Source organism: Phodopus roborovskii, unplaced genomic scaffold (assembly GCF_943737965.1).
Source record: "Phodopus roborovskii unplaced genomic scaffold, PHOROB, whole genome shotgun sequence".
Lineage (NCBI taxonomy): Eukaryota > Metazoa > Chordata > Mammalia > Rodentia > Cricetidae > Phodopus > Phodopus roborovskii.
This window is the reverse complement of record NW_026126416.1, coordinates 26076864-26090056: the sequence shown is the minus strand read 5'-3', so window position 1 is coordinate 26090056 and position 13193 is coordinate 26076864.

The window sequence follows — 13193 nt, the reverse complement described above, 5'->3', positions numbered from 1 at the left end:
ATTTTGGGGGACAAGTACTGTTGACAATAACATCAATACAGAAAACACTTAGGAATTAATTTAAGGAAATGGAAGACATACACAATGGAAACTCCAAAACACAGCTGAAGGGAATTAAAGCCGTAAGCAGATGAACAAGCCTGTGTTGGTGGACTGAGCCTTAACAGTCATGATGCCAGCACTATTCCAAATGATCTACACGTTCAGTGCTGCTCCTAGCAAAGGATCAGTTACAATTGCTTCATGTGTAGAAAAACTCTTCCTGAAGTTTGTATGAGATATAAGGGATCCAAAATAGCCACAGATAGAGAGCACAGGAACATATGCTGATTTCATAGTTTACCACAAAGCTACAGCAATTAAAACATATGATGTTTACACATGTCCATGCAAGCCATTAGGGAGAGCAAGAGCCTACCAACACTTGCATATTTGGTCAGTCTTTTTTACCAAGGCCATATAAGGAGGGAAATAACTACCCTTTCAGCAAGTAGTGTTGGGAAAACTGGGCATATACATGCAGAACAGTGAAGTCTGTTTTTTAGCTAACCCTAACCTTAAACACAGCATCTCTCTCTCTCTCTCTCTCTCTCTCTCTCTCTCTGTCTCTCTCTGTCTCTCTTGGTTTTTTGAGACAGTGTTTCTCTGTATTGTTTTGGAGGCTGTCCTGGAACTTGCTCTGTAGACCAGGCTGGCCTCGAACTCACAGAGATCTGCCTGCCTCTGCCTCCCGAGTGCTGGGAGTAAAGGTGTGCGCCACCAACACCTGGCACAGCATTTAGTTTAAATGCTGCTGAGATGTAGCTCTGAGGTAGAGCACCAGCCTAGCACGTGAGAGGCTCTAAATCCCCATTGCTGCAAAAGAAAAGAAAATTTTCACTCAAAGCAAATCAAAGATTTAAATTTGACACCTGAAACTGCAACTCTTAGAAGAAAGCACAGTACAAAACATTCACAACATTGGATGGGAGTGGGTTCTTCTGGATATGGCCCCAAAAGCACAGGTGACATTATGAATATGGAATTGATTTGTGAAGGCAGTATTAACACTATAAGAAGCAACCTATGTAATGGGAAAACACTCAAAAATCACACCTACTAAGGAGATTGATATCCAGAGCACATGGAGAACAATTGAAACTCACAACAGCAAATGGCCCGTTAAAAGGAAGTGAGGACATTAGTTGGTGGAGTCACAAAACGGTACAAGCAATCCCAACACCAGACAAAGTTGGGTGCAGTGGTGCACACTGGGGAGGGGAAGGCAACAGGAGCTGAATTCCATCCTCAGCTTCTCGTTGAGTTGGAGACCAGCCTGGGCTATACGAGATCCTGTCTCAGTAAAACAAAGAAAGAAGGGAGGAGAGAAAATACTATGGGTTGGAGGTCACTGTCTCCTCCAACACTCTTGTCTAACTTTATTCCTATAGGCAACTAAGGGTTGGAGCCTAAGGTTCTGCCTTCATGGATGGACTACTGCATGCATGTGTAGTTGGACTTTCTTGCCAGCTACCAGCCCCCAAATAATGACATGGAGACATATGATTAATTATGAAAGCTTAGCCTTTAGCTTAGGCTTGTTCCCAATGAGCTCCTAGAACTTAAATTAATCAGTTTCTATTAATCTACATTCTACCTGTCTTTCATTCTGTACATCTAACTTCCTCAATGTCTTACTGGCGTTTTCCCTGTATCTAGATTCATTCCCAGTTTTCTCTCCCCGGAAGTTCAGCCTATTCTCTCCTGCCTAGCTATTGGCCATTCAGGTCTTTATTAAACCAATCAGAAGGCACCTTGGCAAAGACACATTTTCACAGTGTACAAAAAGATTATCCCACAGCATTCATGCAATTAGATTAATGAGTTATTTGAGAGTGGACCCACTATAAAAGCCAGTTTGGTTACATCACATACTGTGTAATGTCCTGTGCCAACTCAGGGGTGTCAGCCAGAAGACCATTGATCTTGAATAAGAACCACAAGCCCCCAAACCTCTTTTCTTTATAATACATCCAGTATGTGATACCGTGTTATTGGCAGAAAAAAGGGGGGGCCTGCCCAGTTCATCCCATGGTTCTAGTAAGCTAAGCAAATGACACCACAAGGCAAGAAAACTGCTACCCCTACAGATACCTACATGGAAATCTTTAAGCAAAACACTTAAAAGTCAAATCCTTCAAAGTAAATACACTGCAGCTACGTGAAGATCTTAGGAATGCAAAGCTGGTTTAACACTAGAGAACAAAGCATGTGGTTTCATGTTTCTTTGCAGCTGAATAAAATTCCACTGTGCACACAGACCACATTTTCTTTATTTGTTCTTCTGTTTGTGGTTGTCTAGTCTGGTTCCATGTTTTAGCTGTGTGAATAGCACAGCTACAATCATAAATATAGTGTGTTCTTAGAGTCCTTCCAGTATACTTTGAGAATAGCGCGCGCACACACACACACACACACACACACACACACACACACGGTAATTGTACTTTCGGCTCATGGGAGAACCTCTGTAGTGATTTTTATAGTGATCGAGCTGTTCCCATTCCCATTAGCAGTGGGTAAGTGTTCCTCTTTCTTCCGCATCCTCACCAGAATTTGTTACTGTTTGTTTTCTTAATAATTACCATTCTGACTGAGGTGAGATGGACTCTCATGACAGCTTTCATTTACATTTCCTGATGGCAAAAGGCACTGAAGACTTTTTAAAACATTTGTCAGGCATCTGTCTTTCTTCTTTTGAGATTGTCTAGTTCATTAGCTCATTTATAATTTTGGAAGAGTTTTTCAATGTTTGCAGTTTTTAAAATATAGTCTAAATACTGACTCCTGTCTTATATATAGCTGGCAAGGGTCTTCTATTCTGGTTTTCCTTTTCTGTCCATTTCCTTTGCTATGAAGGGAAGTGGAAGGGACTGGAAATCATTGTGCTAAGTGAAATAAGCCAGATTGGGAAAGACAAATACGGGAGTATCTTACATGCAGAACGTAGTTTCTAATTTTCCTTTGTGTGGGCGTGGTGGGTGTAGGTCATAAGACCAGAAAAGGGACCATGAGAGGGGAAGAAGAGATCTTAAGGTGGAAAAGGAAAAAATAGGGATGGTAATGGTATACATGTGGCATAAAAATCAAAGGGGGACCATCGTTGGAGGAGGGGCAGCAGCAAGTGGGTGACATGGTGGCCAGGGATGAATAAGGGCAAAGTGAGCCTGGGATCAGCCCGAACACACAGTGAATTCTAGTACAACAGAGAACTGTGTATCTGGCAAAGATCTTTTGTTGAGTTTGGGTCAGGTGTGCTAAATGCAACATCAGTAAGCCTCATTAGTTAACGATTCTGTACTGGGAAGTCACCCACCCACAGAAATGTGTTCCTAATCCTGAAGCCAATACAGTCACTGTGGACATGTGTGGAAGGACAGAATGCTGAGTGGTCTGATCAGGTACCACAAGGCAGCAGTCTGCTTTCTTGATGTAGCTCTTAAGCTAAAATAAGAATCCTGTTTCTGTGGTCTATTCAGTCACCCCCTTCTCACATCTGGTGCTTTTGGTTGGTGATTTTGATGTTTAAAATGTACCCCAGCCTGGTGCAGAAATGGTGCCTAGCATTTCTGAGTGCAAGAAAGCGGTGCTATGCATTATGGGAAAAGATGCCTGTGTTTATCACTTCATTCATGAGCAAGCTATAGTGCTGTTAGCCACGAGTTCAGTCTTAATGACTCAATAAGCGTTGTGATTGGTTTTAATGTGCTCACCACAGATTAGGACGACTTAAGAGACCCTCACCAGCAGAGTTGTCCTGACTGCCTTGATTGGTGTGGGGAGGCCCACCCTGATTGTGGGGGACTCCTCTTGGTAGCAGTTCAGGTATAAAGGATATTTCAGAAGAAAGTTTATCCTGCCTTCAGCTGGCCTGGCCTCCCTCTTGCCACAGAGTTCATTTGCTTGGTTGTGGCTGCTGCCACCTCCTTCATTGAGAGCAGAACCAGCGTTCACACGTGTTCACCTTGGACCAGGGAGCACCGGTTCTCCCAGAGCCTTCTGGATTTTCGGTGCCTGACTGGGATTACTGGGAAACCTCCCCTTGTGGACTGAGTGGCTGCAGGTTGTCGCCCCTCTGTGGGAGACAGCTATCCTACGACTACTCTGACTGTTGAGGTTCCGACTTCAAGGACTTAGTAACTATTAGGTTCTCAGCATCTCTATTGTGATTTGGCTATCGTGGCTATTTTAAAGGTAGCTTAATAAATTCTGAAATACACACACACATACACACATGCACGCACACACACATGCACACACACATACACATGCACATACATGTGCACGCCCTTGGTTCTGTTCCTCTAGAGACCACTGACTAAAATAATAAGATTTATTAAATAGTCTCTAAACAGAAATGCACTTAAACAAATGTATGTATTTATCAGCTGAAAAATGTGTGCCCATAGGTTCATAGGAACCAAATCCTATATTTACCCTATGAGCAACAGTTCAAAAGTCAGCCACTTCATAGGACATAACTGTGAGTAATGGGAACTAAATATGTATTTATTATCTGTCTTCTATCATTTACAATCAATCAATCAATCATTTATCTATCAATCATCTATCTATCTATCTATCTGTCTCAATCAGTCACCTCTGAATAGAAAATATTCAACAGGTTTGAAGACATACCTCATTTTTAAAAAGATATAGAAATGGTCACTAGACCTTGGAGTCAGCTCAGTAAAATGCCTGCCTTGTAAGCAGGAGGACCTGAGTTGGTCCCTAGAACTCACACTTAACAACCCAGTAACAAACATAGTGGTAGGTGCTTATAATCATGGCACTGGGAAGGCAGAGACAACAGATCCTTGGGGCCGACTGGCCAACCAGCTTTGCCTACTTGTCAAATTTCAAGCCAGTGATAGACCCTGTAAAAGGTAAATGTAACTTGAACAACATCTGGGATTGTCCCCTGGTTTCCACACACATATGAACATACATGCAAATATACAAGTGCATCTTTACATACATGGACACACACATATCACATACATATACATACACAAAAAGTCAAGAAAGGCAATGAAAAATCATCCTACATTATCAGTCACTGAGAAATACATGTTAAAATCTTGATAGGCTACCACTATACACATAGGAGAGGGGATAACACTAGAAAATATTGACAACAGAAAGTGCTGATGAGGATGTAGAGGTACTGGAATGCTCATACGTTTCTGGTGGGAACCATTTTGATGGCTTCCCTAAGGGTCTAAATATTCACTAGCATGTGACCCAGCCATTCCACAGCTAGGCACTTATCCAAGAAGAAAGAAAATACCTTCCTTCAGACAAGAGATTTTTGCCTGATTGTTGTTAGTAGCTTTCTTTGGAGTGGTCAAAGTGACAGATAAACAGATCTGTAAGACATATGTATATAATGGGATACTGGGGGACGGCAATGGGAAGGAATGAACTAGGGTTGGAAAGATGTCTCAGTGGTTAAGAGCACTAGCTCGTCTTGATTTGATCCAAGCACGCAGATGGTGGCTTGCAACGGTCTGTAACTCTAGCCTCAAGGGGAGCGAATACTCTCTTCTGACTTCTGCAGGCACCGGGCACACATATGGTACACAGACATGGATACAGGCAAAACACCCATACACATAAAATAAAAAAGAAAACTATGAACTATGGAAATCTCCAAATGCCCACTCTATCATCCCATGCAGTGTGATGAGAGACTTTCTTGTAAAATTTCAAGGGTCTCCAGCTAAAATGCAAGCATTCTTAGGGGCAGGAGAGCCTTTAAGCCATCAAGGGAACCAGAGCAGCTAAGCCCTGGCTCCAGCCTGGCCTGGGGCCCAGAGTTAGGAGTAGAGACATTGAGTATTCTTTAGTCTGTGTGACTCTTCTGTCTGTGTAGATTGCTCTGGGAAAAAAAATCTCTGGCCCTTGGCAGGGGTGTTTGCTAGGTGAGATTCGGGCCCAATGAATCTGTCTCTTCATCTGAATCCTGAAGACAGCTGAATACAGAGTAGGATCATCACCAGGTGGTGGTAACACACACACATTCTCTCTCCCTCTCTCTCTGACATTTTTTGTTGTTATTGAGCTATACACTTTTCTCCACTCCACTCCACTCCCCCCTCCCTTCCCACCCTCCCTGCCCCCACACTCCTAATTTACTCAGATGGTCTTGTCTTGTTCCCCTTCCTAGGCAGATCTATGTATGTCTCTCTTAGGATCCTCTTTTTACCTGGGTTCTCAGGGGTTGTGGACTGTAGGCTGTTTGTCCTTTGGTTTATGTCTAATATCCACTTACAAGTGAGTACATATTATCATATTATATTTGTCTTTCTAGTTTTGGGTTACCTCACTCAGGATGTCTTTTTTTTTTTTTTTTTTTTTTGTTCTGTCCATTTGCCTGCAAATTTCAAGATGTCATTGTTTTACCACTGAGTAGTGCCCATTGTGTAAATGTGCCACATTTTCTTTATCCATTCTTCAAGTGAGGGGCATCTAGGTTGTTTCCAGGTTCTCACTATTATGAATAATGCTGCTTTGAACATAGTTGAACAGATGTCCTTGTGGTGTGAATGTGCATCCTTTGGGTATATGCCCAAAAGTGGTATTGCTGGGTCTTGAGGTAGATTGATTCCCAATTTTCTGAGAAACTCCTTTACTGATTTCCAAAGTGGTTGTACAAGTTTGCACTCCCACCAGCAATGGAGGAGTGTTTTCCTTACTCCACATCCTCTCCTGTATAAGCTGTCTTCAGAGTTTTTAATCTTGGCCATTCTGATAGGTGTAAGGTGGTATCTCAGAGTTGTTTTGCATTTCCCTGATAGCTAAGGATGTTGAGATTTTTCCTGAAGTGTCTTTCAGCCATTTGAGATTACTCTGTTGAGATTCTCTGTTTAGCTCTGTACCATATATTTTTTATTGGGTTATTTGGTCTTTTGGTGTCTAGTTTCTTGAGTTCTTTGTGTATTTGGGAGATCAGTCCTCTCTGAGATGTAGTGTGGTGAACTTGTAATCTCTAGATATAAACATTCTTTCTTTGAAGCAAAGCACTAGATGGAATATAATAATTACTAACTAAGGTGTGTTTCCTCTAAACCCCCACACTATGGATAATGCTGTGGAAATCTCCCTATTAACACATGGGAAGACTACATGCAGCTAAGGGCAGGAAGGATCTGAACTGACCAATGGCCAGTGTTCACTGTCTATCCATATTCCCTCTCCCCACACCGTGTAGTCAAGAGAGGCCAAGACCCTTCTCCTTCTGTTACAGAAAATTCTGGGCCAGAGTGTGGGAGAGTACCCTGTGAGAGACAACCCCCTCACCCACTGAGAGTTGGTACACTTAGTAGTAAGCACCAAGGCCCAGAACATTCTATTCAGCTCAGAGAAGTTGATAAGTGGCAGGGCAGGTCATATCACAGCATCAGGCCATGGCTAGCATGGCTGAGCATGCTGTCTCGGGGTGCATTCCTGACATTATTTGTCCCAGGTGGGGCACTGACTGAGACTGGAGGCCCCAACCCTAATTTTAGATGGGAAAAGTCTGTGAAAATATGCTGCCTGTCCACCTGTACCCTCCCTACAGGCTAGTTCTGCCTGGGAGTGAGTCACAGGAATGGCCCTCAAGTCAACTCACTTCCTCCTGCCTCTGCCACAACCAGTCCTTGGACCTGGTAGATTCCCTCAGTCCTTCCAGACCTATTCTGCCTGCCCTATTGGGAGTAACAACCATCCGGTCAGTCACATGCCTAGAGATGGTAGGGTCGGGGACATGATCTAGGGCATGGTGACTTGCAGTATTAAATAGAGGATGAGAGTATGGGCATCCCAGACACCCAGGGGCAGAACAGGTGTTGTTAGGACAGTGCCTTGGAGGAAGTGTTATGTAAGCGTGGCAAGGCATAAGCTGGGCCCATCATCAACACCATCATCACTCATGGCTCAGTGTGCGTGGAGTGTGTCTCTCACCCTGGCCACTGTGGATGGATGTCCTGTGTGTGATCCCCACGATTGTCAACAGAACAGGGTGGGTGACTCATCCTACCAGGCTGAGGCTGGAGGCTTCAGAGTGAGATTTTAGAAAACGACCAAGCACTAAAGAAGGAAAAGAAAAGAAAAAGGAGATTTTCACCAATTAGGACTCCCAGAAATCCAAGGCTACAGAGGCTGGATTCTCTGTGGCTAGCAGACACTGAAGTCACCTCTAGTGAGCCTCCAGGGACTTTCCTCACCTTGCTCTGTGCGTCTTGCAGTGTGTTGACAGATGTCCTAAACTGCCACAGCTGCTCTCTTCACTTCAGTGTGGAAGCTGCAGGGAGGCACCTTCAGAGAGGAGAGGCGGGTGGCCTGAGGACCAGGGAGGAGAGGGATGTGGCGGGAGCCTCACGGTTCTCCATCTCCTGGTTCCTCAGCAATGCTGCTCCCTGGTGAGTGTGGTTTCTCAGGCCTGGTCTGTCCTGTGGGGACTGAGGGAGGCCTGGGTCCATCCCAGTGACCTCAACCTCCTGAGGCTCTCTCCTGGCATAGTTTCCTAGGTGGCCAGTAGGAGCAGCCTCTTTTCCAGAGGACTGGGTTGGTTTTGTGAGGTAAAGCTATAGTAAACGATGCTATTTTCAGGGGCGGGAAGCAATAGCCATAATCCAAATTTATGACATATAACAAGAACATGGCTAACAAGGCAAATAACTATATGTCCAGCTAGAAACTTAAGCAATATTCCAGACCTTTCCCTTCACATTTTCCATCAAGTATGTAAGGAGCTTTCCTTGGTCTCGGGTCTTAATTGAACCAAGCTTTCAAATCCTCCTGACACCCTATGGGGCAAAATTAACATCTTAACCCTGCAGAGGGGACTAAGCTGAAAGGGATGTCAAACTCTTGGGCCAACTCAGGGACTCGTGCCCTTGGCCACACCCTTCCACTAGCTCCTACTTCACCACATCTACTCAACCTCTTGCCTGGAATCCCTGTCCTGGCCCAGCGGGCAGCTGCAAGATTTGCTTTTCAGCAGAGCCAAGCTTTAGTTTTCCTGAGAGAATTCAGAGCCCTGGAAGCCCCCGAGACTTCTGCTCTCCACAACCAAGAGAGGAATACAGTCTCCCTCATGTGAGACTCAGCCACTACGCAGGCTGGGTTCCTGCTTACTTGATGTTCCTCATGTGCCACTTAAAACCTTCGGTTGGTGAAACCTGTCATAAGTGTGGCATATATAGGGCCTCAGCTTCCAGAAAGATGGGGACTCTTTTGTGATGAGACATTAGGGCATAACAGACCACGGCCTCAGAAGGGCCTCATTTTATCTCTCCATGCCTCAGATTTCTTATCTCAATGATGCGGATCTTGACTGTCTCTTAAAAGCCACATGTTGAAGGTTTGGTCACCAGCCTCTTGTGTTTGGGGATGTGGTAGAGGCTTCTGGAGGTAGAGCCAAGTGGAAAGAAGGCATTGAGGCTGTGCTGTGGAAAAGCTATTCTGTCACATGCTCTGCCCATCATGTGCCGTGCCACCATAGACCCAAAGAAGTAGGGCCAAAACACCATCGTGCATTAAAGCCTTGGAGTTGGTGAGCCAAGACAAACCTTTTCGTTTGTGCAGTTGACTGCCTCCGGTAGTCTGTTACAGTATCAGCAAGGACACAGGCCACCTTGTGCACTTGAGATCAAATGAAGAAGCGAAAGGCTCCCAGCATCCTTGGCATTTCCCAGACAGGACAGTTCTTCCCAGTTGGCATCGGTTGCACAAATAAGACTTCTCTAGGGTCTGCCAGTGAGCCTGGCACTGTGCATGCTCCCAGTTACCTAAGACAAAGGAGAGAGGTCCCAGCTGGGAGCTCTGGTGTCACCTCCAGCACCGCATCTCTTACCCACCATCACTGCATGTGGTAAACATGAACAAAGGCCATTGCACATGGTAGACACAGAACAAAGGCTGCTAGATTGAACACTTTAAATCTGTTTTTTCAAATTGTGTTATTTTAAATGTTCTGGGCAGATGCCCACGTGTGCAGGGACACTTAGCCAGGCCAGAGGCGCTTTGTCTCTTTGAAAGGCCTCCATTGTGGCCCTATAGTGGCCCCAATTGATTCTGGGAACAAAAGGCCCTTGTGTACCCCTAAGGGCATGCTTGCTCCAGCCTACAGCTGGCAGTGCGAACCCTTTGCTGTCTCTTTAAGGCCCAAGGCCCATGCAGGGAAAACTTTAATCCTCTATTGGGGCTGCTGTACAAAGGCTGATTTTGAGGGTGCCCACACAGATGCCTTTACAAGGCTCAGCTCCTATGAAGTGGTCTCTGACAGGCTGGTCTGATTGGACCTACTGTGTGCAGAATGAGATGTCAGGTTGGCCTCCAGGGGAAAGGGCTGTATGTGATGGAGCCCCTCATACAATCCTGCCCTTCCTGGGGGAAGATCACCAGAAAGAGAAAAAAAGGCAGAGAAGTCACAAGAGAGAGCACCAATGTCCTGGGTGGAATTGGTACATGCTGCCTTTTGCTGTGGGCTGGCCCCAGCGTCTACCCTCTCTCATATTGGCCATTCATAGTCACCAGCCCATGGAATTGTCTCTGGGGCTGCAGAAGGCAAGAAAGGAGGGATCACATTAACTCAAAACCTCACCATCAGGCCCAAGACATTCCGAGGATTCCACACAGCTGCCCCAAGCATCCAACTATGCATCCCAGAAGCCCCTGCCAGTTTGTATGTGGCCACCACAGGGACAGCTCTCTGTCACTTCCTGAGGTGCTGGCAACAGGCTGCATAAAGATAAGTTGGCTGGAGCTGCCCAGAGCCGGACCCTGCTCGCTCATGCAGTCATATTTATGGGTCCTTTTGGCATTTGCCTAACACTGAATGTTCGTGTGAGCTCCTGAGAGCCCAGGGGAGCAGGAGCCTGAGCACTGAGCCCTCAGCACAGCTGTTCCGTGGCCCCTCAGGTGCGGTGGAGAGGAGCGGCCTTTCTTTCAGCTGGGCCCACACTTGGTGGAGATCCCAGCGGGGACTCAGGCTTCATTTGTTCTGCCTGCCTGTGGCTGCCTCTTAATCTTTCCTTGGGACCAGGGAGGAGATTTTGTTTGTTCTTTGTGATGATGAAATGTTTTCAAATTTTACTTGTATTTGTGTGTGCATGCGGGTGTTCAGGCAGGCACACACATGTGGGAGATGCTTCTTGCCTTCCACCTTGCTGAGGCAGAGTTTCTTGCAGTTTCTGCTGCTGTACTGTGAACTCCAGCCCTGTCGGCCCTCTGCCCGTCTCCCCCACCTCCCCTTCCTCCCATCTTTCCAGAGGTGTACTGAGATTACAGATGTGGGCCACTGCTTCTGCCCTTTTTACATGTGTCTCAGGAAAGGAACTCACATTGTTGAGATGTTTTAGCAAGAGCTTTTACCCACAAGCCCATCTCCCTCGTCTTATTTTTTTTCCCCCGCTTTTTGAGACAGGGCCTCAAGTATCCCAGGCTGGCCTTAAACTTGCTACACAGCCAAGGATGACTATGAACTTCTGATGTCCCCGCTCTGTCTCTGAGTACTAGGCTTACAGGAGTGTGCTACCACAGTTTGTGTGCTGCTGAGGAAGGGGGAGAACTCGGGGCTTCAAGAATACTGGGCAAGCACTGTACCAGCTGAGTTACGTCCACAGCCCTGTGGCTTCAGCCTTTGCTTTAGAATACCCCGTTCTTCATCTCCTTTGCACAGGGTCCACTGGATGGGGTCAGCTTTGGGCTCTGAGGGCTGCAAAGTGGACCTAGGAGACACCCAATCTGTCACTGGGGTGATGTAGCAGTGCAGAGTAATTATCTTTTCTTTAGATGGTTGAATCCATGACTTGTGCCCATCCATGTCCCTTGCTTCAGGCCCTACTAGTGGTCTGGCATTGTCCCCAATGCCCAGCTTCATCCCCCTCTACAGGCTTCTGCTCACTGTCACCATGCCCATGAGAAGGTCTCACTGTCACTTCCCTGAATAAAGACAGGTCTTTATGACCTAGGAGAGGAGTCAAGCTCAGGACCCAGGGCCAGAGGGGCTGGTACAGATCCTTATGTCACACTGTGTGAATCTTGGGGTCCTCACCTATGGAATAATATAGAGGCTATCACCTGTGACCACCAGGAGAGTTGCAGGAGGCCATGTTTACATATGGAAGGTTCTTTCAGGGGTGCCTGGCTCCAGGCAAGAGTTCCAAAGATGACCAGCAAAGTGGCTATACAGGTGAGAACTGGAGTGTTAGAACTACCTCATCTAAGGCCAACCAAGAATGCTTTCTTGCCCTTGGTTAGGATAACACCAAGGTATTGTCCCAGAAGAAGTTTCCTCTTATCCAAGACCCCAATACAAATGTGTTGTGTCATGTAATAGAGGATCTCTGTGGGCCAGACAGTCCATCGGGAGGAGAGAATAGAGTCACACACAGGCGCCTGGCTGCTGCCTGTTTGGTGCAGCTAACTTCCGTTCTTCCAGCAGCTTCTTCAAGCTGTTCCTCTCAGGGATGGTGGATTCCCAGAAGGGAAGACCCAAGTAGGTATGGTTGGCTATAAGTAGACCTTTGTACCTGCAAACCCTGGGCCCTGGAAGGGGTGGGAATTAGGCAGAGAGTGGGTTAGAGCAAGTGTGAGGGGAATGGATCTGGGGGAGGTGAAAACATGATCACCCCATTACTTGGAGTTCCAACATGGAGTTACTACGATGGGAAAGGAAGTTGTAAGCTTCAGAAGTAGGCATCATGTTAATGCAGGCACTCTGAACTGGTCAAAGTGCGAGAGTAAGTGACCGCAGAGGGCTTGGCCCTAAATGGGACATTTCTGTCAATTAATCCCCCCTCCCTACCCCCCAACTCTCCCCATCGCCCCAACCTCTGCCAAAGCCCAGGGAACAGAAGAGGTGACAAAAAAAAAAAAAAAAAAAAAAAAAAAAGAACTCTAAGAGGCAGAGGATGGGGTGGAGTGCTGTGGCATGCTGTTTTCTGGATGTGACATGACTTTTGCACTCATGAACTCACTGCAGCTATGGTTAAGACCTAAACAAGAGCCAGCCAACAAGATCAGTAGACATTCCATCAGGCAGCACGAACTGGACTCAGTGTGCCCACCGGGCAGGGGCATGTGCTAGGGGTGGAAGAGAGGGGTCAGGAATGATGGGATCAAGATACATTGTATACATATGTGAAATTGTCAAAGCATAAATA